General features: G+C 46.2%; 1 protein-coding gene across 5 annotated transcripts in view; it reads left to right on the top strand.

Moving 5' to 3' along the window:
• The window catches only part of LOC139552850 (tripartite motif-containing protein 3-like), a 116,154-nt gene that overhangs the window by 3,109 nt on the left and 85,533 nt on the right, over positions 1-27,512 (top strand). For 4 of the 5 annotated variants that reach the window (XM_071364946.1, XM_071364941.1, XM_071364945.1 and 1 more), the window contains exon 2: positions 4,229-4,294. The gene's annotated coding sequence lies outside the window, so the exon portion shown is untranslated. Of the gene's footprint in view, positions 1-4,228; positions 4,295-24,113; positions 24,334-27,512 lie in introns of those variants that run through there. The other variant, XM_071364942.1, reaches the window with a different exon arrangement.

The raw sequence follows: 27,512 nt of genomic DNA, 5'->3' as shown, positions 1-27,512 counted from the left end.
CCCAACACCTAGCGACCATAACCCAACACCTAGCGACCTTAACCCAACACCTAGCCACCTTAACCCAACACCTAGCGACCTTAACCCAACACCTAGCGACCTTAACCCAACACCTAGCGACCTTAACCCAACACCTAGCGACCTTAACCCAACACCTAGCGAAAACCTAGCGACCTTAACCCAACACCTAGCGACCATAACCCAACACCTAGCGACCTTAACCCAACACCTAGCCACCTTAACCCAACACCTAGCGACCTTAACCCAACACCTAGCGACCTTAACCCAACACCTAGCGACCTTAACCCAACACCTAGCGAACACCTAGCGACCTTAACCCAACACCTAGCGAACACCTAGCGACCTTAACCCAAAACCTAGCGACCTTAACCCAACACCTAGCGACCTTAACCCAACACCTAGCCACCTTAACCCAACAGCTAGCGACCTTAACCCAACACCTAGCGACCTTAACCCAACACCTAGCGACCTTAACCCAACACCTAGCGTCCTTAACCCAACACCTAGCGACCTTAACCCAACACCTAGCGACCATAACCCAACACCTAGCGACCTTAACCCAACACCTAGCGACCTTAACCCAACACCTAGCCACCTTAACCCAACACCTAGCGACCTTAACCCAACACCTAGCGACCTTAACCCAACACCTAGCCACCTTAACCCAACACCTAGCGACCTTAACCCAACACCTAGCCACCTTAACCCAACACCTAGCCACCTTAACCCAACACCTAGCGACCTTAACCCAACACCTAGCCACCTTAACCCAACACCTAGCCACCTTAACCCAACACCTAGCCACCTTAACCCAACACCTAGCGACCTTAACCCAACACCTAGCCACCTTAACCCAACACCTAGCCACCTTAACCCAACACCTAGCGACCTTAACCCAACACCTAGCGACCTTAACCCAACACCTAGCCACCTTAACCCAACACCTAGCCACCTTAACCCAACACCTAGCGACCTTAACCCAACACCTAGCGACCTTAACCCAACACCTAGCGACCTTAACCCAACACCTAGCCACCTTAACCCAACACCTAGCCACCTTAACCCAACACCTAGCGACCTTAACCCAACACCTAGCCACCTTAACCCAACACCTAGCCACCTTAACCCAACACCTAGCCACCTTAACCCAACACCTAGCGACCTTAACCCAATACCTAGCGACCTTAACCCAACACCTAGCGACCTTAACCCAACACCTAGCCACCTTAACCCAACACCTAGCGACCTTAACCCAACACCTAGTGACCTCATCATGAGGTTCAGTCCTCTTGGTGTGACAGTTAAGGTGTAGTGCACTTTGTAGGGAATAGGGTGCCATTTGGGATGTAATCTTTTGAGTAATTCACCGTTACATCTGAAGATTACAAGGATTACAATAGATGTCCTCCAGTCACCCTATTCCCTATTTCGTGCACTACTTTAGACCAGAGCCCTATGACACCCTATTCCCTATATAGTGCACTACTTTAGACCAGGGCCTAGGGAATATTGTGCTATTTGGGACATGATCAGTAGAAACATCCCCTGAATTGGTGATGCAGTATCACTGTTGCCCCAATAGGTGTGTCAGTCTGGTAATGTTATAATGGATGAATAGGGTCTCCAGCCTGTCCTAGCAACGTTAGCATTTACACAGCACTATGTCACCTAGCTAGCATTAAACACATTGCACAAAAGGATGTCTCTCTCTCTCTCTCTCTCTCTCTCTCTCTCTCTCACACACACACACACACACACACACAAAAGGATGTCAGTCTTTAAAACTTTACAACAGACTGAAACATACAAACATTAATAAATACCTGTTCTTCCAATCTCCATGGAAACTAAGGCTGGTCAGGTTGTCCTGGCATGTCTCCATTGGCAACTTGATTGATTTTGGTACGTTAGTTTGTCAAACAAATTATTTTGAAATGCATTTCTGAATGAAGTTGGTTTTAAACGTTAAAGCTTTCACACAAATTAAAACATGATATTGAGGATGATGTGAAATTATAATTAACACAAACATACACAATTGATATTGATATAGTTTGTAGAAGAAATATGTGAATTCTGTAAGTAAGCTTTTCTCTGTACCTTTTACACCTGTTGTATCCTGAGCTCGTGAAAATAAAAAAAATAAGATTTTTATTTTATTTGTTATCCAAGTGTAGATGACATGTATTGTTCCAACCTCTAGGCGGCGATGTTGAGCTGTGGTTGTTTTGGGACTGAGCGTCACCGGCTCCGTGGCGAAGTAGCCCCTAGGTACAGATCTAGGATCAGTTTCCCCTCCCCCAATCCTAAAATTAAACATTATTGGAGGGAAAGGAAAAAGGAAAAGGGGGAAACCTAGTCAGTTGTACAACTGAATGTATTCAACTGAAATGTGTCTTCCACATTTAACCCCTCTGAATCAGGGAGGGTCACCCCTCCAGTCCAGGCTGATCAGTGAGAACCACCGGAGGTAGCTAGGGGTATGGGTACCAAAACTTGATCTGAGGCCATTGAAAAGGACTTTATCACTATGTGTATTTAATCAAAGTTTAAAGGCCTAGTGAAGTCAAAAACTATATATATTTCCACAGTATATGATTGGAATAATACTGTGAAATTGTGAAAATGATGATAAAGCCCTTTCAGTGTAAGAGCTGTTTTGAAAAGACTTCCTGACATTTCAGCCTGTTTTGGTGGGATGGAGTTTTGGCCTGCCTTGTGACATCACCAGGTAAATAGACCAATAAGAAAGAGAGTTTTAAACCTCCCTACCAATAACAGCTCATTATTCAGTTTTCTCCTCCCCACTCAGAAAGCTCCCAGACAGTCCTAGAAAAATTATTGCTTGAGAAACTATTTGTTATTTTTTGTTGTTGTACCATTTTAATTTAAAACAATCATAAAATACTTAATTGTTACCCAGAAATAATTTGATGTTGAGATAAAAACAGCTGCGTTGGACCTTTAACTTTAAGTTCAAGTTCAACTTTAAGCCTCAGATTCAACCTCATCAAACCAAAATAAAGGCTGTCAAACCGGTCAGTCAGCGGAGGCCTCTGAGGGGAGGACGGCTCATAATAATGTCTGGAATGGAGTCAATGGAATGGTATCAACGCCAGGGAAACCATGTGTTTGATGCCATTCCACTGATTCCGCTCCAGTCATTACCACGAACCCGTCCTACCAAATCAACGTGCCACCAGCCTCCTGTGCTGTCAGTATACCAACAAGCGTGTGTCCCTTGTGCCTTCGTACTTGTCCCGTCACTCGCATTATTGAAATGTCTTGTTGATCTTACTGATGTGAATTATGTTATCATCTTATTCATCTTGTTATGTTAACATCTTGTTATGTTAACCCTCTCTGTCTCTGGTTGAGGAGTCATCTTGTTATGTTAACATCTTGTTATGTTAACATCTTGTTATGTTAACATCTTGTTATGTTAACCCTCTCTGTCTCTGGTTGAGGAGTCATCTTGTTATGTTAACATCTTGTTATGTTAACATCTTGTTATGTTAACCCTCTCTGTCTCTGGTTGAGGAGTCATCTTGTTATGTTAACATCTTGTTATGTTAATAACCCTCTCTGTCTCTGGTTGAGGAGTCATCTTGTTATGTTCACATCTTGTTATGTTAACCCTCTCTGTCTCTGGTTGAGGAGTCATCTTGTTATGTTAACATCTTGTTATGTTAACATCTTGTTATGTTAACCCTCTCTGTCTCTGGTTGAGGAGTCATCTTGTTATGTTAACATCTTGTTATGTTAACCCTCTCTGTCTCTGGTTGAGGAGTCATTTTGTTATGTTAACATCTTGTTATGTTAACATCTTGTTATGTTAACATCTTGTTATGTTAACCCTCTCTGTCTCTGGTTGAGGAGTCATCTTGTTATGTTAACATCTTGTTATGTTAACCCTCTCTGTCTCTGGTTGAGGAGTCATTTTGTTATGTTAACATCTTGTTATGTTAACATCTTGTTATGTTAACATCTTGTTATGTTAACCCTCTCTGTCTCTGGTTGAGGAGTCATCTTGTTATGTTAACATCTTGTTATGTTAACCCTCTCTGTCTCTGGTTGAGGAGTCATCTTGTTATGTTAACATCTTGTTATGTTAACCCTCGCTGTCCCTGGTTGAGGAGTCATCTTGTTATGTTATCATCTTGTTACGTTAACATCTTGTTATATTAACTCTCTGTCCCTGGTGCAGGTGTCTGGAGAAACTAGGATTCCTGACTTCATCACAGATCACCCACTCTGACAGCAACATGGTTGGGTAAGTCGTGTGTGTGTGTGTGTGTGTGTGTGTGTGTGTGTGTGTGTGTGTGTGTGTGTGTGTGTGTGTGTGTGTGTGTGTGTGTGTGTGTGTGTGTGTGTGTGTGTGTGTGTGTGTGTGTGTGTGTGTGTGTGTGTGTGTGTGTATGTGCGTATGTGTGTATTTCTGTATCTGTGTGTGTGTGTCTGTATCTGTGTGTGTGTGTATCTGTGTGTGTATCTGTGTATCTCTCTGTGTGTGTGTGTGTGTGTGTGTGTTACTAAACCAGATGATTAGACTTTGCTTTGTGATGTTGCTCCACAGTTGATTCAAACCTGAACTGATATGAACTAAGTTAAATGAACTACATCCTGTCTCTTTAGAGCAACCAGCTCTCACAGTCTCACGTCAGAATTAGACGTTCATCCATGTTTCTCAAACCTCACATTTTTGAAGTTGTTTCAAACGTCTTTAAGGTTAAGGCATTAACTCAAAATGTTTTAAGGTAAGGGTTTTCGGTCGGTCGGTCGGTCGGTCGGTCGGTCTGTCTGTGCGTTGACAGTGTTGTCAAGAAGGCAGAGCAGCGCCTTATCATAGACTTCTCCCCATCTTAGCTACTGTTGTATCAATATGTTTTGACCATGACAGTTTACAATCCAGGGTAACTCCAAGCAGTTTAGTGACCTCAACCTCAACTGTACATGTGCGCGATGTCTAATATTAAAGAAGTATTGCTCGCCTGAGGTAGAGTACCTCATGATAAGCTGTCGACCACACTATCTACCAAGAGAGTTCTCATCTGTATTATTCGTAGCCATCTATTTACCACCACAAAGCGAAGCTGGCACTAAGACCGCTCTCAAGCAACTCTATAAGGCCATAAGCAAAGAAGAAAATCCTCACTCAGAAGCGGCGCTCCTAGTGGCCGGGGACTTTAATGCAGGCAAACTTATATCAGTTTTACCAAATTTTTACCAGCATGTCACATGTGCAACCAGGGAAAGAAATCCTAGACCACCTTTACTCCACACACAGAGACGCATACAAAGATCTCCCCCACCCTCCATTTGGCAAATCTGACCATAATTCTATCCTCCTGATTCCTGCTTACAAGTAAAAACTAAAGCAGGAAGTACCAGTGACTCGCTCAATACGGAACTGGTCAGATGACGCAGATGCTACACTACAGGACTGTTTTGCTACCACAGACTGGAATATGTTCCAGGATTCATCCAATGGCATTGAGGAATAAACTACCTCAGTCATTGGCTTCATCAATACTTGCATCGACGATGTCGTCCCCACAGTGACTGTACGTACATATCCCAACTAGAAGCCATGGATTACAGGCAATATCCGCATCGAGCTAAAGGCAAGAGCTGCCCCTTTCAAGGAGCGGGAGACTAATCCGGACACTTATAAGAAATCCTGCTATGCCCTCAGACGAACCATCAAACAAGCAAAGCGTCAATACAGGATTAAGATTGAATCCTACTACACCGGCTCTGACGCTCCTCGTATGTGGCAGGGCTGAAAACTATTATGGTCTACAAAGGGAAACCCAGACGCGAGCTGCCCAGTGACACAAGCCTAACAGACGAGCTAAATGCCTTTTATGCTCGCTTCGAGGCAAGCAATACTGAAGCATACACGAGAGCACCAGCTGTTCTGGATGACTGTGTGATAACGCTCTCGGTAGCCAATATGAATAAAACCTTTAAACAGGTCAACATTCACAAAGCCGCTGGGCCAGACGGATTACCAGGGCGTGTACTGAGAACATGTGCTGACCAACTGTCAAGTGTCTTCACCGACATGTTCAACCTCTCCCTGCCCGAGTCTGTAATACCAACATGTTTCAAGCAGACCACTATAGTCCCTGTGCCCAAGGAAGCGAAGGTAACCCGCCTAAATGATTACCACCCCGTGGCACTCACATCGGTAGCCATGAAGTGCTTTGAAAGGCTGGTCGTGGCTCACATCAACAGCGTCCTCCCGGACACCCTAGACCCACTCCAATTCGCATACCGCCCCAAAAGATCCACAGATGATGCAATCTCAATCGCACTCCACACCGCCCTTTCTCACCTGGAGAAAAGGAACACCTATGTGAGAATGATGTTCATCGACTACAGCTCAGCGTACAACACCATAGTGCCCACGAAGCTCATCACTAAGCTAAGGACTCTGGACTTAACACCTCCCTCTGCAACTGGATCCTGGACTTCCTGGCGGGCTGCCCCCAGGTGGTAAGGATAGGCAACAATACGTCTTCCACACTGATCCTTAACACTGGGGCCCCTCAGGGGTGTGTACTTAGTCCCCTCCTGTATTCCCTGTTCACCCTCGACTGCGTGGCCAAACACGACTCCAACGCCATCATTTAAGTTTGCTGACGACACAACAGTGGTAGCCCTGATCACCAACAACAATGAGATGGCCTATAGGGAGGAGGTCAGAGAACTGGCAGTGTGGTGCCAGGACAACAACCTCTCCCTCAATGTGAGCAAGACTAAGGAGCTGATCGTGGAATACAGGAAAAGGCAGGCCGAACAGGCCCCATTAATATCGACGGGGCTGTAGTGGAGCAGGTTGAGAGCTTCAAGTTCCTTGGTGTCCACATCACCAACAAACTAACATGGTCCAAACACACCAAGACAGTCGTGAAGAGGTCACGACAAAACCTTTTCCCCCTCAGGAGACTGAAAAGATTTGGCATGGGCCCCCAGATCCTCAAAAGGTTCTACAGCTGCACCATCGAGAGCATATTTTCTTAACTCTTCTTGCAATGCACTGTTGGTTAAGGGCTTGTAAGTGTAACGTTCACAGTAAAGTCTACACTTGTTGTATGCGGCGCATGTGGCAAATAACGTTTGAATTGATTTGATTTGAACCTGCTCAATTTCCACATCATTTATTACAAGATTTAGTTGAGGTTTAGGGTTTAGTGAATGATTTGTCCCAAATACAAGGCTTTTAGTTTTAGAAATTATATAGGACTAACTTATTCCCACCCTCTCTGAAACTAACTGCAACTCTAAGTCACAACAATAGACAAACACAGTCTGCTTAAACTAATAACACACACAAACAATTATACATTTTCATGTCTTTATTGAACACACCATGTAAACATTCACAGTGCAGGGTGTGAAAAGTATGGGTCGTTGTCCTGTTGCATCACCCAACTTCTGTTGAGCTTCAGTTGGCGGACAGATGGCCTTACATTCTCCTGCAAAATGTCTTGATGAACTTGGGAATTCATTTTTCCATCGATGATAGCAAGCTGTCTAGGCCCTGAGGCAGCAAAGCAGCCCCAAACGATGATGCTCCCTCCACCATAATTTACAGTTGGGATGAGGTTTTGATGTTGGTGTGCTGTGCCTTTTTTTCTCCACACATAGTGTTGTGTGCTCCTTCCAAACAACTCAACTTTAGTTTCATCTGTCCACATAATATTCTTTACCAGTAGCGCTGTGGAACATCCAGATGCTCTTTTGCGAACTTCAGATGTGCAGCAATGTTTTTTTGGACAGCAGTGGCTTCTTCTGTGGTGTCCTTCCATGAACACCATTCTTGTTTAGTGTTTTACGTATCGTAGACTCGTCAACAGAGATGTTATCATATTCCAGAGATTTCTGTAAGTCTTTAGCTGACACTCTAGGATTCTTCTTAACCTCATTGAGCATTCTGCGCTGTGCTCTTGCAGTCATCTTTGCAGGACGGCCACTCCTAGGGAGAGTAGCAACAGTGCTGAACTTTCTCCATTTATAGACAATTTGTTTTACCGTGGACGGATGAACATCAAGGCTTTTAGAGATACTTTTGTAACCCTTTCCAGCTTTATGCAAGTCAACAATTCTTAATCTGGGTCTTTTGAGATCTCTTTTGTTCAAGGCATAGTTCACATCAGGCAATGCTTCTTGTGAATAGCAAACTCAAATTTTGTGAGTGTTTTTTAAAGGGCAGCTCTAACCAGCATCTCCAATCTCTTCTCATTGATTGGACTCCAGGTTAGCTGACTCCTGACTCCAATTAGCTTTTGGAGAAGTCATTAGCCTAGGGGTTCACATACTTTTTCCAACCTACACTGTGAATGTTTAAATTATGTATTCAATATAGACAAGATAATTACAATGATTTGTGTGTTATTATTAACCATACTGTGTTCGTCTGTTGTTGTAAAGATCAAATCTAATTTTATGACCAATTTATGCAGAAATACAGATAATTCCAAAGGGTTCACATATTTTTTCTTGCCACAGTACATAGACACTCTGACTTTCCTCAAAGCCAGTGGCAATTCATTAGTAAAGAAAGTAAAAAGTAATGGGCCTAGACAACTGCCTTGGGGAATTCCTGATTCTCCCTGGATTATGTTGGAGAGGCGTCCATTAAAGAACACCCTATGTGTTCTGTTAGACAGGTAACTCTTAATCCACAATATAGCAGGGGGTGTAAAGCCAAAACACGTAAGTTTTGCCAGCAGCAGACTATGATCGAAAATGTCAAAAGCCGCACTGACGTCTAACAAAACTGCCCCTACAATCTTTGTATCATCATTTTAAGTGATGTGCTTGTTGAATGTCCTTCTCTATAAGCATTCTGAAAGTTTGTTGTCAGTTTGTTTACAGTAAAACAGCATTGTATCTGGTCAAACACAATTTTTTCCAAATGTTTACTAAGGGTTGGTAGCAGGCTGATTGGTCGGCTATTTGAGCCAGTAAAGGGGGCATTAGTATTCTTAGGTAGCGGAATGACTTTTGCTTCCCTCCAGGCCTGAGGACACACACTTTCTAGTAGGCTTAAGAAACAAGGTTCATGAAATCAATAGTTTGTTAGTAACAGATGACCAAAAACCGAAATTCCAAAGGCTGGGCCTAACATAGTGTATAAGAGGTCATACAAGAAGTTTTGTAGTGATTCCTATGTTGTTGATGTAAAGAATATCTCTTGGTCCGTGGTGTGTAATGAGGAGAAAACAGACACTGCACTTGACACATTTACGAAATTGCTTATTCCAGTTGCTAATAAGCATGTACCCATGAAGAAAATGGCTGTAAAACCTGTTAAATCCCTGTGGATTGATGAGGAATTATAAAATGGTATGGTTGAGAAGGATGAGGCCAATGGAATGGCAGATAAGTCTGGCTGCACAACCGATTGGCAAACTTAATGCAAATTGAGAAATCATGTGACTAAACTGAATAAAAAGAAGAAGAAACTACACTATGAAACAAAGATAAATGACATAAAGAATGACAGTAAAAAGCTGTGGAGCATTTCTTTATGAAATGTTGGGCAAACAGGCAAACTCAGCTCCATCATTCATTGGAACAGATGGCTTATTTATCACAAAACCAACTGATATTGCCAACTACTTAGATTTGTTCATTGGCAAGATTAGCAAACTTAGGCATGACATGCCAGCAACAAATGCTGACACTACACATCCAAGTATATCTGACCAAATTATGAAAGACAAGAATTGTAATTTTAAATTCCGTAAAGTTAATGTGGAAGAGGTGATAAAAATATTGTTGTCTATCAACAATGACGAGCCACCGGGGTCTGACAACTTGGATGAAAAATGACTCAGGATAATAGCGGATGATATTTCCACTCCTATTTGCCACATCTTTAATTTAACGTGGGCTATTTTGAGCACTTTTCTTCTGGGATGCTTACTTGTTTTCATTGCTTTACTGGGAAGCTTAGCAGCAGTAGATGTGCTCATGTTCTTTAACGTTAGTGCAGGGTGAGCTGCTCACAGTGGGCTTCCTCCCTCCTAGGGCACACCGTCTCAGTGCTAACAGTATACATCTGGTTCATAGGCACATGATTACTGCATACAATAGCCGTAGGATCAGTAGAGGCATTCAGGGCAGTTAAATTGACATAATTTAGGTTACTTACATTGTGTCTACCGACACCCCATGGGATAATGTACATTTGCTGAAGCATTATGACAACTCAGTGTCACAATGGTAGGGATTAACTGAGCTGTGCTTGGTTCATTGATAAGTCATTGTCTCAACGCAGCCTTATAGTGCTGTGAAAGCATCCAGGATCCCAAATGATTTGGCTGGATCCCATCCTCCTTATAAAAGTTGTTTTGTTTCCAAAAGGTATCGGAATTGTCAACAAAAGTTACACCCATTGAGCTGCAATAATCACGTAGTCAGTTGTGAAGAGAGAGAATCCTGCTAAAGCATTCAATGCCACAATTCAGAGAGGACACAAGGCCAGATATGATGGGTATTTTATTAGTGTTTAGCAGAGAGTCAATTAACTCTTTAAATTCCAGTTTCAACTTTTCAGAACTGCCCTTCATAATGTCATTAAAACCCACATGGACTAGGATAGAATTCCATGTCCTGGCGTAGTACATTCGGGAGCAGCTTAGTAATGTCATTTACTTGAGCTCTGGGATAGGACATTGTTTTTGCACCAGGAACGATCACATTTCTTACCATGGAGCTGCCCATAATCATGGCTGTCGAGAAGGAAGCGGAAATCCGCCCACTCTCACGATTCTCAGGATTCGGAGAACCCTTTATGAACGGGCGATAGGCAGGATAACTTGAACCCGTTGCTACCGGCGCCTGTGGCAGGCCTCCGACAGAAGGAGAACCCCCGCTCGATCCAGAGCATGGAAAGATGGTTGTCGACGTCGACTTCGTAGTTGTAGGCACTGCGGTCGCAGACACAGGCACCCCCAGCAATGAAGATGCAGGAAGATCAGGCTCCAGGACGGCGTAACGCTGTTTGTATCCTCTCCGGGCCTCTCGTTGGGAGTGTAGACTGCTTTGCGGGAAGTCGCTGTCTTCGGCTTCCACGGCTCGTGACATGCGACCATCGTTGATTGTCTTGCTCCTCTTGCTGAGCTCATTCTTCTCTGCTATCAGATGGAGGAGCTCCGGGCAACACCGGCCAGTCGGATAACGACAAACGACAAGGCGGAGATGCAGCCAACAAGCGCGAACGCCATCCAGCCACCAGCGTAGAAAATGTAAACATTCCACTCTGTGTTTTCCCAAGTTTCTTACGTAGGCTGGCGACCTGCGTGATCAATGAAGCCACCACAAGCCTATAATCCTCGGCAAGTAAACCATTGCCGCATTGGAATGGTCCTAGCTGTTAAAAGCTAACCGTGTCACACAAAAACAAGTTCTGTATTCCTATTTAATGAATATCGGTTTTGTTTCAATCAAAAATAACAAACCGAGTGTTTTCCAGCATACAATGTTCAGCTGCGCACTCTGACGACGTATGTGATGACGTGACGTGAACAGGACACACAGTCACACACAGATACAGAAAGGTATAGACAGATTCACACAGATACACACAGACACACACAGGTACACACATATACAAAAAGGAAAACACAGGTACACACAGATACACACAGATACACGCAGGTACACATAGGTACACGCATCTACACACAGATTCACACAGGTACACATAGGTACACACAGATACACACAGATTCACACAGGTACACATAGGTACACACAGATACACACAGATACACGCAGGTACACGCATCTACACGCAGATTCACACAGGTACACATAGGTACACAGAGATACACACTGGTGTACACAGATACACAGAGGAAGACACAGGTACACACAGATTCATACAGAAATAGACAGGTACACACCGTTACACACAGAAATAGACAGGTACATACAGATACACACAGGTACACAGAGGAAGACACAGGCACACACAGATACATGCAGAATCACACAGATACACATAGTAGGTACACACACGTACACAAAGGTACACAGAGGCACACACAGGCACTCACAGGTACCGTACCCACAGATACACAAAGGTATAGACAGGTACAAACAGCAGCTACACACAGGTACACAAAGATACTCACCGGTACACACAGGTACACAGATACACACAGGTACACAGATACACACAGGTACACAGATACACACAGGACTGCACTGTCTTTTCTGTCAGCCTTGTGTTATCTGCTGTGAGGAAAATAGTCCTACTGGCTAGGTAAATAGGAGAGAGAGGGAGGGAGGGAGGGAGAGAGGGAGAGGGAGAGAGAGAGAGAGGGAGAGAGAGAGAGAGAGAGAGAGAGAGAGAGAGAGAGAGAGAGAGAGAGAGAGAGAGAGAGAGAGAGAGAGAGAGAGAGAGAGAGAGAGAGAGAGAGAGAGAGAGAGAGAGAGAGAGAGAGAGAGAGAGAGAGAGAGAGAGAGAGAGAGAGAGAGAGAGAGAGAGAGCAGCCATCTGTGTTCAGCTGAACTGGATGCAGTCACCATGGTAACAATGTGCTCCTCAGTAGAACCCCAGAAAGATGGTTACACACACACACACACACACACACACACACACACACACACACACACACACACACACAAACAAACACACACACACACAAAAACACACACACACACACACACACACACACACACACACACACACACACACACACACACACACACACACACACACACACACACACAAATACACACACACAAACACACACACAAACAAACACACACAAACACACACAAACACACACAAACACACACACGTGCAAGGGGGTGTAGGTCGCCCAAAAAGATTGGGATTGCTTATTAACACAGGGTTCAGAGATAAGGGGAGGATGGGGGGAGGAAGGGGGGAGGAAGGGGGGAGAATGCAAGAAGAAATAATAAGAGACAGATGAGAAAACAGAGGGGAGTCCCACTAGGGATTCTGACATCAGAGGGGAGAGGCTGACAAACACAGAATAATTAAATTGGAAAGGTGGAGAGGGGCAAGTGAGACGGAGACAGAGAGAGAGAAAGAGAAAGAGAGAAAAGAGAGAGAGAAAGAGAGAGAAAAATAAAAAGAGAAAGAGAGAGAGAGAAAGAGAGAGAGAAAGAGAGAGAGAAAGAGAGAGAGAGAGAAAAAGAGAGAGAGAAAAGAGAGAGAGAAAGGGAGAGAAAAAATAAAAAGAGAAAGAGAGAGAGAGAAAGAGAGAGAAAGAGAAAGAGAGAGAGAGAGAGAGAGAGAAAGAGAGAGAGAAAGAGAGAGAGAAAGAGAGAGAAAGAGAAAGAGAGAGAGAGAGAGAGAAAGAGACACAGAGAGAGAGAGAGAGAGAGAGAGAGAGAGAGAGAGAGAGAGAGAGAGAGAGAGAGAGAGAGAGAGAGAAAAAGAGAGAGAGAAAAGAGAGAGAGAAAGGGAGATAAAAATAAAAAGAGAAAGAGAGAGAGAGAAAGAGAGAGAAAGAGAAAGAGTAAGAGAGAGAGAGAGAGAGAAAGAGAGAAAGAGAGAGAGAAAGAGAGAGAAAGAGAAAGAGAGAGAGAGAGAGAGAAAGAGACACAGAGAGAAAGAGAGAGAAAGAGAAAGAGAGAGAAAAAGAGAGAGAGAAAAGAGACTGTTTGTGCGCTCCTCTTTCAAACTGTAATTGATTGTCTCTGTTCATAAGAGGTGTCACTAATCCTCTGTCTACTCATGGTTTGTAATGACTGTTGCTCTGTACACACACACACACACACACACACACACACACACACACACACACACACACACACACACACACACACACACACACACACACACACACACACACACACACACACACACACACACACACACACACACACACACACACACACACACACACACACACACACACACACACACACTAATACACTAATACACACATACACATACACATTATTTAGGTTTGATGTAAGTGAGGGGTACCCCACTGTAACCCACATAGAGAGAGAGGAAGTGAGGGGTATCCCACTGCATCCCACATAGAGAGGAAGTGAGGGGTACCCCACTGCAACCCACAGAGAGAGGAAGTGAGGGGTACCCCCCTGCAACCCACATAGAGAGAGAGGAAGTGAGGGGTATCCCACTGCAACCCACAGAGAGAGGAAGTGAGGGGTACCCCACTGCAACCCACATAGAGAGGAAGTGAGGGGTACCCCACTGCAACCCACATAGAGAGGAAGTGAGGGGTACCCCACTGCAACCCACATAGAGAGAGAGGAAGTGAGGGGTACCCCACTGCAACCCATAGAGAGAGGAAGTGAGGGGTACCCCACTGCAACCCACATAGAGAGAGAGGAAGTGAGGGGTACCCCACTGCAACCCACATAGAGAGGAAGTGAGGGGTACCCCACTGCAACCCACATAGAGAGGAAGTGAGGGGTACCCCACTGCAACCCACATAGAGAGAGGAAGTGAGGGGTACCCCACTGCAACCCATATAGAGAGAGAGGAAGTGAGGGGTACCCCACTGCAACCCACATAGAGAGAGAGGAAGTGAGGGGTATCCCACTGCAACCCACATAGAGAGAGAGGAAGTGAGGGGTACCCCACTGCAACCCACAGAGAGAGGAAGTGAGGGGTACCCCACTGCAACCCACATAGAGAGGAAGTGAGGGGTACCCCACTGCAACCCACATAGAGAGAGGAAGTGAGGGGTACCCCACTGCAACCCACATAGAGAGAGGAAGTGAGGGGTACCCCACTGCAACCCACATAGAGAGAGAGGAAGTGAGGGGTACCCCACTGCAACCCACAGAGAGAGGAAGTGAGGGGTACCCCACTGCAACCCACATAGAGAGAGAGGAAGTGAGGGGTACCCCACTGCAACCCACATAGAGAGGAAGTGAGGGGTACCCCACTGCAACCCACAGAGAGAGAGAGGAAGTGAGGGGTACCCCACTGCAACCCACATAGAGAGGAAGTGAGGGGTACCCCACTGCAACCCACATAGAGAGGAAGTGAGGGGTACCCCACTGCAACCCACATAGAGAGGAAGTGAGGGGTACCCCACTGCAACCCACAGAGAGAGGAAGTGAGGGGTACCCCACTGCAACCCACATAGAGAGAGAGGAAGTGAGGGGTATCCCACTGCAACCCACATAGAGAGAGAGGAAGTGAGGGGTATCCCACTGCAACCCACAGAGAGAGGAAGTGAGGGGTACCCCCCTGCAACCCACATAGAGAGAGAGGAAGTGAGGGGTACCCCACTGCAACCCACATAGAGAGAGAGGAAGTGAGGGGTACCCCACTGCAACCCACATAGAGAGAGAGGAAGTGAGGGGTACCCCACTGAAACCCATATAGAGAGGAAGTGAGGGGTACCCCACTGCAACCCACAGAGAGAGAGAGGAAGTGAGGGGTACCCCACTGCAACCCACAGAGAGAGAGAGGAAGTGAGGGGTACCCCACTGCAACCCATATAGAGAGAGAGGAAGTGAGGGGTACCCCACTGCAACCCACAGAGAGAGAGAGGAAGTGAGGGGTACCCCACTGCAACCCACATAGAGAGAGAGGAAGTGAGGGGTACCCCACTGCAACCCACATAGAGAGAGAGGAAGTGAGGGGTACCCCCACTGCAACCCACATAGAGAGAGAGAGGAAGTGAGGGGTACCCCACTGCAACCCACATAGAGAGAGAGGAAGTGAGGGGTACCCCACTGCAACCCACATAGAGAGAGAGGAAGTGAGGGGTACCCCACTGCAACCCACAGAGAGAGAGAGGAAGTGAGGGGTACCCCACTGCAACCCACAGAGAGAGGAAGTGAGGGGTACCCCACTGCAACCCACAGAGAGAGGAAGTGAGGGGTACCCCACTGCAACCCACAGAGAGAGGAAGTGAGGGGTACCCCACTGCAACCCGCATAGAGAGAGAGGAAGTGAGGGGTACCCCACTGCAACCCACATAGAGAGAGAGGAAGTGAGGGGTATCCCACTATAACCCACATAGAGAGAGAGGAAGTGAGGGGTACCCCACTGCAACCCACATAGAGAGAGAGGAAGTGAGGGGTACCCCACTGCAACCCATATAGAGAGAGAGGAAGTGAGGGGTACCCCACTGCAACCCGCATAGAGAGAGAGGAAGTGAGGGGTACCCCACTGCAACCCGCATAGAGAGAGAGGAAGTGAGGGGTATCCCACTGCAACCCGCATAGAGAGAGAGGAAGTGAGGGGTACCCCACTGCAACCCACATAGAGAGAGAGGAAGTGAGGGGTACCCCACTGCAACCCACATAGAGAGAGAGGAAGTGAGGGGTATCCCACTGCAACCCATATAGAGAGAGAGGAAGTGAGGGGTACCCCACTGCAACCCATATAGAGAGAGAGGAAGTGAGGGGTACCCCACTGCAACCCATATAGAGAGAGAGGAAGTGAGGGGTACCCCACTGCAACCCACAGAGAGAGGAAGTGAGGGGTACCCCCCTAAACCCACAGAGAGAGGAAGTGAGGGGTACCCCACTGCAACCCACATAGAGAGGAAGTGAGGGGTACCCCACTGCAACCCATATAGAGAGAGAGGAAGTGAGGGGTACCCCACTGCAACCCACATAGAGAGGAAGTGAGGGGTACCCCCCTGCAACCCACAGAGAGAGAGAGGAAGTGAGGGGTATCCCACTGCAACCCACAGAGAGAGGAAGTGAGGGGTACCCCACTGCAACCCACAGAGAGAGAGAGGAAGTGAGGGGTACCCCACTGCAACCCAGAATGAGAAAGAGAGGGAAAGAGTGTATAAAGATTAGGATGACAGAGAATTATCTTTCTCTACCTGTCTCTCTCTCTCGCTCTCTCTCCTCCTCACTCTGCCTGTCTGTCTCACTCTCTCCTTCACTCTCTCAATTTAATTAAATTCAAAGAGCTTTATTGGGCCAGAAGGTTGTGGGTTTAGCAGACCACAATTGACAAGATATATTCTTTATAGTAAAATCATTGCATTAGTCTATCATCTGCATTTGCAGGTACAATTTCACACCAATTGTACGTCATTGCAAATGGACAAGTCATGGGTGTGGAAACCGGGCCATATTATTTCTGACAAGGCACGGACACCGACTGTGTTGTCTCATTGCACATGTTAGCGGATTCTTTTTTTAATACCACACAAATTCCTGAAATTGCAGGATTAGAATGGACAGAGAGATACTCCTATGTATTAATCTGATCATATTTCTTGGTTGCAACGAGGCGGTCCCCGTTTGCAAATAATTCAATCTGAGAGGTCATTTGGAATCTGTGCATGGTACTTTCAAATGTTAAGTTTACCTTTCCACCCCAGACAGAGTAGGACCTACCTTTCCACCCCAGACATAGTAGGACCTACCTTTCCACCCCAGACATAGTAGGACCTACCTTTCCACCCCAGACATAGTAGGACCTACCTTTCCACCCCAGACATAGTAGGACCTACCTTTCCACCCCAGACATAGTAGGACCTACCTTTCCACCCCAGACATAGTAGGACCTACCTTTCCACCCCAGACATAGTAGGACCTACCTTTCCACCCCAGACATAGTAGGACCTACCTTTCCACCCCAGACAGAGTAGACCTACCTTTCCACCCCAGACAGAGTAGGACCTACCTTTCCACCCCAGACATAGTAGGACCTACCTTTCCACCCCAGACAGAGTAGACCTACCTTTCCACCCCAGACAGAGTAGTTCTACCTTTCCACCCCAGACAGAGTAGGACCTACCGTTCCACCCCAGACAGAGTAGGACCTACCTTTCCACCCCAGACAGAGTAGGACCTACCTTTCCACCCCAGACAGAGTAGGCCTACCTTTCCACCCCAGACAGAGTAATGCTGTCTACTCTTCTTCTGTGGTTTAACCCAACAAGAGAAGGTCACATGTGTTTAAACCTCTTCTATTGTACGGAACCTTAATAGCTTCATCCATTGATAGTGACAGAATTAGATTAAGAATTAGATTCTCAAGCAAAGTCAGACTCTGAATGTCAAAGAAACTAAAACAATGATATCCACATATGCATCAAAGTCATGTTTTTCCCTTGTAATTTTACAGCTTGTTTCTAGCATAAAGCATTGCAGACCAAAGCTCTCTGATAATGTACATCACTTTATATAATCGGGTCCGTTTTATTTTCTTCTACATTTTAAACTGACAAGGGGTAGTGTTGTACTTTTTGCCATTTTCTTTAATAAAATGTAGGCCTATGGCATACTCTCTCATACTCTCATATACATGCTTATACACTCCCATACCCTCTCATACTCTCTCATACTCTCTCATACTCTCATATACATGCTTATACACTCCCATACCCTCTCATACTCTCTCATACACTCTCATACTCTCTCATACTCTCTCATACTCTCTCATACCCTCTCATACTCTCTCAAACTCTCTCATACTCTCTCATACACTCTCATACTCTCTCATACTCTCTCATACTCTCTCATACTCTCTCATACCCTCTCATACTCTCTCATACTCTCTCATACTCTCTCATACTCTCTCATACTCTCTCATACACTCTCATACACTCTCATACACTCTCATACTCTCTCATACCCTCTCATACTCTCTCATACACTCTCATACTCTCTCATACCCTCTCATACTCTCTCATACTCTCTCATACTCTCTCATACTCTCTCATACACTCTCATACTCTCTCATACTCTCTCATACTCTCTCATACTCTCTCATACTCTCTCATACACTCTCATACTCTCTCATACTCTCTCATACACTCTCATACACTCTCAGACCCTTTCGTACACTCTCATACCATCTCATAACCTTTCGTACACTCTCATAACCTCTCAACTCAAGTCTTGGTTTTAACTTTGCACCCCTTCACTGACATTGAGGTAGGCTAATTACAGAGTGCATGTTGGGTGGAGGAATTGACCGACAAAACAGCCTATAGCCTAACGTCACCTGTCAAACAGGTAGGACTACCTCTTATTTCTTAACTAACTGCCACTGCAGTCCTACACAGCACAGCCATTGGTTAGGCAGCACACGAAGAAAAAAAAAGTTTTGATCAGCAGGTCATGACTCAGGGTTGGAATATCCATTACGGTGTGTAATGCAGCCTAGTTTTATTTACACCATCCCAGCAGCTACCTTAAAAATATAACTTTACTCTGTGCTTCTCCAAACATGCACTTCAGAGCCTCTATAGTCTATAGGCTGTGGATCATGTGATTGAGACCACGTTAAATATCCTATAGGCTGTGGATCATGTAATTGAGACCACATTAAATAGCCTATAGGTGCAATTGATAATGCATACCGAGAGGAGAATCAACGATGAGAGACAGCATCGGGCACACATCAATATACATTGAGTGTACAAAACATTAAGAACACCTGCTCTTTCCATGACATAGACTGACCAGGTGAATCCAGGTGAAAGCTATGATCCCTTGTTGATGTCAGCTGTAAAATCCACTTCAGTCAGTGTAGATGAAGGGGAGGAGACAGGTTAAAGAAGGATTTTTAAGCCTTGAGAAAATTGAGACATGGATTGTGTATATGTGCCATTCAGAGGGTAAAAGTGCCTTTGAAAAGGAGATGCCAGGTTTTTACAGAATTCTGCAAGCAGTCTCAATTTGGTGTTTGTCCCATTTTGTGAATTCTTGGTTGGTGAGCGGACCCCAGACCTCACAACCATAAATGGCAATGGGTTCTATAACTGATTCAAGTATTTTTTTTGCCAGATCCTAATTGGGAGGTCAAATTTTATGGCCCTTTTGGTGGCGTAGAAAGCCCTTCTTGCCTTGTCTCTCATCTCGTTCACAGCTTTGTAGAAGTTACCTGTGGCGCTGATGTTTAGGCCGAGGTATGTGTAGTTTTTTGTGTGCTCTAGGGTAACGGTGTCTAGATGGAATTTGTATTTGTGGTCTTGGCGACTGGACCTTTTTTGGAATACCATTATTTTGGTCTTACTGAGATTTACTGTCAGGGCCCAGGTCTGTCAGGGCCCAGTTCTGTCAGAATCTGTGCAGAAGATCTAGGTTCTGCTGTAGGCCCTCCTTGGTTGGTGACAGAAGCACCAGATCATCAGTAGACATTTGACTTCAGATTCTAATAGGGTGAGGCCGGGTGCTGCAGAATGTTCTAGTGACCTCGCCAATTCGTTGATATATATGTTGAAGAGGGTGGGGCTCAAGCTGCATCCCTGCCTCACCCCACGGCCCTTTGGTAAGAAATATGTAGTTTTTTTTGCCAATTTTAACCGCACACTTGTTGTTTGTGTACATGGATTTTATAATGTAGTATGTTTTTCCCCAACACCACTTTCCATCAATTTGTATAGCAGACCCTCATGCCAAATTGAGTCGAAGGCTTTTTTGAAATCAACAAAGTATGAGAAGACTTTGCCTTTGTTTTGGTTTGTTTGTCAATTAGGGTGTGCAGGGTGAATATGTGGTCTGTCGTACAGTAATTTGGTAAAAAGCCAATTTGACATTTGCTCAGTACATTGTTTTCACTGAGGAAATGTACGAGTCTGCTGTTAATGATAATACAGAGGATTTTCTCAAGGTTGCTGTTGACGCATATCCCACGGTAGTTATTGGAGTCAAATTTGGCTCCACTTTTGTGGATTGGGGTGATCAGTCATTGGTTCCAAATATTGGGGAAGATGCCAGAGCTGAGGACTGTGTTAAAGAGTTTAAGTATAGCCAATTGGAATTTGTGGTCTGTATATTTTATCATTTCATTGAAGATACCATCAACCTCACAAGCCTTTATGGGTTGGATGGTTTTTGTCCTATAGTTCATTCAATGTTATTGGATAATCCAGTGGGTTCTGGTAGTCTTTAATTGCTGATTCTAAGATTTTGAATTGATCATATATATATTTTTGCTGTTTGTTCTTTGTTATGAAGCCCAAAAGATTGGAGAAGTGGTCTATTCATAAATCTCTCTTTTGCAGTGGTGTAAAGTACTTACGTAGTACTTTCAAGTATTTTTACTTATTAAGTCGTTTTTTGGGGTATCTGTACTTCACTATTTCTATTTTTGACAACTTCTACTTCTACTTTTTAACTTTTATTTCACTACATTCCTAAACAAAATTATATACTTTTTACTCCATACATTATCCCTGACACCCAAAAGTACTAGTTACATTTAGAATGCTTAGCAGGACAGGAAAATGGTCCAATTCACACACTTATCAAGAGAACATCCCTGGTCATCCCTACTGCCTCTGTTCTGACAGAGTCACTAAACAGAGAACATCCCTGGTCATCCCTACTGCCTCTGTTCTGACAGAGTCACTAAACACAAATGCTTTGTCTGTAAATGATGTCTGAGTGTTGGAGTGTTCCCCTGGCTGTCTGTAAATGATGTCTGGGTGTTGGAGTGTTCCCCTGGCTGTCTGTAAATGATGTCTGGGTGTTGGAGTGTTCCCCTGGCTGTCTGTAAATGATGTCTGAGTGTTGGAGTGTTCCCCTGGCTGTCTGTAAATGATGTCTGAGTGTTGGAGTGTTCCCCTGGCTGTCTGTAAATGATGTCTGAGTGTTGGAGTGTTCCCCTGGCTGTCTGTAAATGATGTCTGAGTGTTGGAGTGTTCCCCTGCCTGTCTGTAAATGATGTCTGAGTGTTGGAGCGTTCCCCTGGCTGTCTGTAAATGATGTCTGGGTGTTGGAGTGTTCCCCTGGCTGTCTGTAAATGATGTCTGAGTGTTGGAGCGTGCCCCTGGCTATCTGTAAATGATGTCTGAGTTTTGGAGTGTTCCCCTGGCTGTCTGTAAATGATGACTGGGTGTTGGAGTGTTCCCCTGGCTGTCTGTAAATGATGTCTGAGTTTTGGAGTGTTCCCCTGGCTGTCTGTAAATGATGTCTGAGTTTTGGAGTGTTCCCCTGGCTGTCTGTAAATTATGTTTGAGGTTGGAGTGTTCCTCTGGCTGTCTGTAAATTATGTCTGAGTGTTGGAGTGTTCCCCTGGCTGTCTGTAAATTATGTCTGAGTGTTGGAGTGTTCCTCTGGCTGTCTGTAAATGATGTCTGAGTGTTGGAGTGTTCCCCTGGCTGTCTGTAAATTATGTCTGAGTGTTGGAGTGTTCCTCTGGCTGTCTGTAAATGATGTCTGAGTTTTGGAGTGTTCCCCTGGCTGTCTGTAAATGATGTCTGAGTGTTGGAGTGTTCCTCTGGCTGTCTGTAAATGACGTCTGAGTGTTGGAGTGTTCCCCTGGCTGTCTGTAAATGATGTCTGAGTTTTGGAGTGTTCCCCTGGCTGTCTGTAAATGATGTCTGAGTGTTGGAGTGTTCCTCTGGCTGTCTGTAAATGACGTCTGAGTGTTGGAGTGTTCCCCTGGCTGTCTGTAAATGATGTCTGAGTGTTGGAGTGTTCCTCTGGCTGTCTGTAAATGACGTCTGAGTGTTGGAGTGTTCCCCTGGCTGTCTGTAAATGATGTCTGAGTTTTGGAGTGTTCCCCTGGCTGTCTGTAAATGATGTCTGAGTGTTGGAGTGTTCCTCTGGCTGTCTGTAAATGACGTCTGAGTGTTGGAGTGTTCCCCTGGCTGTCTGTAAATGATGTCTGAGTGTTGGAGCGTGCCCCTGGCTATCCGTACATTAAAAAAAACAAGAAAATGTTGCCGTCTGATTTACTTAATTAATATAAGGAATTTCAAAAGATTTCAACTTTTACTTTAATTAACTTATGATACTTAAGTATATTTTTAGCAATTTCATTTACTTTTGATACTGAAGTGTATTTAAAACCAAATTGTTTTAGACTTTTACTCAAGGAGTATTTTACTGAGTGAAATTCACTTTTATTTTGAGTTATTTTCTATTAAGGTATCTTTACTTTTACTCAAGTATGACAATTGGGTACTTTTTTTCCCACCTCTGCTGTTTTGGATAAGTCTTTGTGTTGCTGTTTGTTGAGTGTGTTTCATTCCGTGCTTTGATTCTATCGATGCTATCTGGGACCAAAAAGGGCTATTCGGCTTATGACGAGCTGTTCCTTCTTGTTCCGTGGCGTATTTCTGTATTGTTTTAGTGATTCACTATAGTGAAGGCGTAGACTCAGGTTTTCTGGGTCTCTGTGTTTTTGGTTGGACAGGTTTCTTAATTTCTTTCTTAGGTTTTAGCATTTTTTCATCAAACCATTTGTCATTGTTGTTAATTTTCTTAGGTTGTCTGCTTGAAAAAACAAATTGATAGGGAAGCTGAAAGGTCAAATATACTGTTTAGGTTTTCTACGGCCGAGTTTACACCTTCACTAATACAGTGAAACGTTTTGTCCAGGAAGTTGTCTAAAAGGGATAGAATTAGTTGTTGGCTAATAATTTATGGGTAAGTTTCAACATGTTTTAACATTATGCAGTTCCTTTGGCTTTGATGCCTCAAGATTGAGTATTGCTCTGTTCACGTAGACTGTGAGTTTGCTGTGATCTGATAGGGGTGTTAATGGGCTGACTGTGAACGCTCTGAGAGACTCTGGGTTGAGATCAGTGATAAAGTAATCTACAGAACTACTGCCAGGAGATGATCTGTAGGTGTACCTACCGTAGGAGTCCCCTCGAAGCCTACCATTGACTATGTACATACCCAGCGTGTGACAGAGCTGCAGGAGTTGTCACCTAGTTATTGTTGTTTTGTCATAGTTGTGTCTAGGGGGGGTATATTGGAGAGGGAATGCTGTCACCTCCTGGGTAGGTGTGTGTCCCCCTGTGTGCTGAGAGGTTCAGGTTCCTGTCCAGTTCTGGCATTTAGGTCTCCACAGACTAGTACATGTCCCCGAGTCTGGAAGTGGTTGATCTCCCCGTCTCTCTCGCTCTCTGCCTGTCTCTTTCTTTCTGCACCCCCCCTCTCCTTCTCTGTCTCTCTCTCTGCCTCCCTTTCTCTCTCTCTCTCTCTGCCTCCTTCTCTCTATATCGCTCTGCTGCTATTTCTCCTCTCTCATATCATTGGATAATCTTGCCCCTTCCCACTTTCAGCTCAGCGAATGAGCTTGCACATTCTCTCTCTCTCCCCTCTCTCTCCTCTCTCTCTCTCTCTCTCTCTCTCTCTCTCTCTCTCTGCCTCTCTTTTTTACACATACATGCACTCAATCCAGATCACGATCACACACCCTAGTCCTGCCTCCCTGATAGTATGACTTCTCTCTCTCTCCTTCCTTCTTTCCTACATTCTCTCTATCTTTATTCTGTGCGTGTGATTTCTCCTCTGTCTCTGTGTGCGATGTTGGCTGGTTCTCTGTATGGATATCTCCCCTCGTGGGGGAAAACACTGATTCCATGCTGAACAGCTTTCTTCTTCTCTCACGTGAGTACCTTGTCCTCTCTACCCTATCTGTCGTTGTGTGTGTTCTCTGTCTTTCCCGAGTACCTTCTCTGTCCTATCTGTCTCTCTCTCCGTCTCTCAAGTGAGTACCCCCTCCTTCTCTGTCCTATCTGTCTCTCTCTCCGTCTCTCAAGTGAGTACCTCCTCCTTCTCTGTCCTATCTGTCTCTCTCTCTGTCTCTCAAGTGAATCTCTCTCTCTCCTTCTCTGTCCTATCTGTTGTTGAGTCTCCTCCCAACGTCTCTCTAGAGAGAGGAAAGGGATAGAAAGGATAGTAGAGAAGGGGGTTAAATGAGAGAGGAGAGAAGAGGAGAGGAGAGGAGAGGAGAGGAGAGGAGAGGAGAGGAGAGGAGAGGGTTAAAGGAGAGGGGAGGGGGCTAGATAGATGACAGGAGAGATGAGGTGGGGGATAGAGAGAGGAGAGGAGAGATGAGGAGGCTAGAGGTGAGGAGGGGGCTAGAGAGAGGAGAGGAGAGGGATGAGGAGGGGGCTAGAGAGAGGAGAGGAGAGATGAGGAGGGGGCTAGAGAGAGGAGAGGAGAGATGAGGAGGGGGCTAGAGAGGAGAGGAGTGGTGAGGAGGGGGCTAGAGAGAGGAGAGGAGAGATGAGGAGGGGGCTAGAGAGAGGAGAGGAGAGATGAGGAGGGGGCTAGAGAGAAGAGAGGAGAGATGAGGAGGGGGCTAGAGAGAGGAGAGGAGAGATGAGGAGGGGGCTAGAGAGAGGAGAGGAGAGATGAGGAGGGGGCTAGAGAGAAGAGAGGAGAGATGAGGAGGGGGATAGAGAGAGGAGAGGAGAGATGAGGAGGGGGCTAGAGAGAGGAGAGGAGAGGGATGAGGAGGCTAGAGGTGAGGAGGGGGCTAGAGAGAGGAGAGGAGAGATGAGGAGGGGGATAGAGAGGAGAGATGAGGAGGCTAGAGATGAGGAGGGGGCTAGAGAGAGGAGAGGAGAGATGAGGAGGGGGCTAGAGAGAGGAGAGGAGAGAAGAGGAGGCTAGAGGTGAGGAGGGGGCTAGAGAGAGGAGAGGAGAGGGATGATGAGGGGGCTAGAGAGAGGAGAGGAGAGATGAGGAGGGGGCTAGAGAGAGGAGAGGAGAGATGAGGAGGGGGATAGAGAGAGGAGAGGAGAGGGATGAGGAGGGGGCTAGAGAGAGGAGAGGAGAGATGAGGAGGGGGCTAGAGAGAGGAGAGGAGAGAAGAGGAGGCTAGAGATGAGGAGGGGGCTAGAGAGAGGAGAGGAGAGATGAGGAGGGGGCTAGAGAGAAGATGAGAGATGAGGGGGCTAGAGAGAGGAGAGGAGAGATGAGGAAGGGGCTAGAGAGAGGAGAGATGAGGAGGGGGCTAGACTAGAGAGAGGAGATGAGAGATGAGGAGGCTAGAGGTGAGGAGGGGGCTAGAGAGAGGAGAGGAGAGATGAGGGGGCTAGAGAGGAGAGGAGAGATGAGGAGGGGGCTAGAGAGAGGAGAGATGAGGAGGGGGCTAGAGAGAGGAGAGGAGAGATGAGGAGGGGGCTAGAGAGAGGAGAGGAGAGATGAGGAGGGGGCTAGAGAGAGGAGAGGAGAGATGAGGAGGGGGCTAGAGAGAGGAGAGGAGAGATGAGGAGGGGGCTAGAGAGAGGAGGGGGCTAGAGAGAGGAGAGGAGAGATGAGGAGGGGGCTAGAGAGAAGATGAGAGATGAGGAGGGGGCTAGAGAGAGGAGAGGAGAGATGAGGAGGCTAGAGGTGAGGAGAGATGAGGAGGGGGCTGGAGAGAGGAGAGATGAGGAGGGGCTAGAGGAGAGGAGAGATGAGGAGGGGGCTAGAGAGAGGAGAAGAGAGATGAGGAGGCTAGAGGTGAGGAGAGATGAGGAGGGGGGTAGAGAGAGGAGAGATGAGGAGGGGGCTAGAGAGAGGAGAGGAGAGATGAGGAGGGGGCTAGAGAGGAGAGGAGAGATGAGGAGGGGGCTAGAGAGAGGAGAGGAGAGATGAGGAGGGGGCTAGAGAGAGGAGAGGAGAGATGAGGAGGGGGCTAGAGAGAGGAGGGGGCTAGAGATGAGGAGGGGGCTAGAGAGATGACAGGAGAGATGAGGAGGGGGCTAGAGAGGAGAGGAGAGATGAGGGGGCTAGAGAGGAGAGGAGAGATGAGGGGGCTAGAGAGAAGAGCGATGAGGAGGGGGCTAGAGAGGAGAGGGATAAAGGAGAGAGGAGGGGGCTAGAGAGAGGAGAGGAGAGAAGAGGAGGCTAGAGATGAGGAGGGGGCTAGAGAGAGGAGAGATGAGGAGGGGCTAGAGAGGAGAGGGATAAAGGAGAGAGGAGGGGGCTAGAGAGATGAGAGGAGAGAAGAGGAGGCTAGAGATGAGGAGGGGGCTAGAGAGAGGAGAGATGAGGAGGGGGCTAGAGAGAGGAGAGGAGAGATGAGGAGGGGGCTAGAGAGAGGAGAGATGAGGAGGGGGCTAGAGAGGAGATGAGAGATGAGGAGGGGGCTAGAGAGGAGAGGAGAGATGAGGAGGGGGCTAGAGAGGAGAGGAGAGATGAGGAGGGGGCTAGAGAGAGGAGAGGAGAGATGAGGAGGCTAGAGAGGAGAGGAGAGATGAGGAGGGGGCTAGAGAGAGGAGAGGAGAGATGAGGAGGGGGCTAGAGAGAGGAGAGGAGAGATGAGGAGGGGGCTAGAGAGAGGAGAGATGAGGAGGCTAGAGGTGAGGAGGGGGCTAGAGAGAGGAGAGGAGAGATGAGGAGGCTAGAGGTGAGGAGAGGAGAGAGATGAGAGGAGAGATGAGGAGGGGGCTAGAGAGGAGAGGAGGCTAGAGAGGAGAGGAGAGATGAGGAGGGGGCTAGAGAGAGGAGAGGAGAGGGCTAGAGAGGAGAGGAGAGATGAGGAGGGGCTAGAGAGAGGAGATGGAGAGTAGGGGGCTAGAGAGAGGAGAGAGGAGAGGAGCTAGAGGGATTTTTGTTTATTTGACCTTTATTTAACTAGGCAAGTCAGTTAAGAACAAATTCTTATTTTCAATGATGGCCTAGGAACAGTGGGTTAACTGTCCTGTTCAGGAGCAGAACGACAGAATTGTACCTTGTCAGCTCGGGGATTTGAACTTGCAACCTTTCAGTTACTAGTCCAACGCTCTAACCACTAGTCGCAGGGAGGCTGGTGATGATAATGCTCTATAGTAGACAGACCCAGGGAGGCTGGT

The sequence above is a fragment of the Salvelinus alpinus genome, chromosome 24 (genome assembly GCF_045679555.1).
Source record: "Salvelinus alpinus chromosome 24, SLU_Salpinus.1, whole genome shotgun sequence".
NCBI classification, from domain to species: Eukaryota; Metazoa; Chordata; class Actinopteri; order Salmoniformes; family Salmonidae; genus Salvelinus; species Salvelinus alpinus.
Note: the sequence above shows the minus strand (reverse complement) of the source record. Positions and strands in the feature narration are given on the sequence as shown.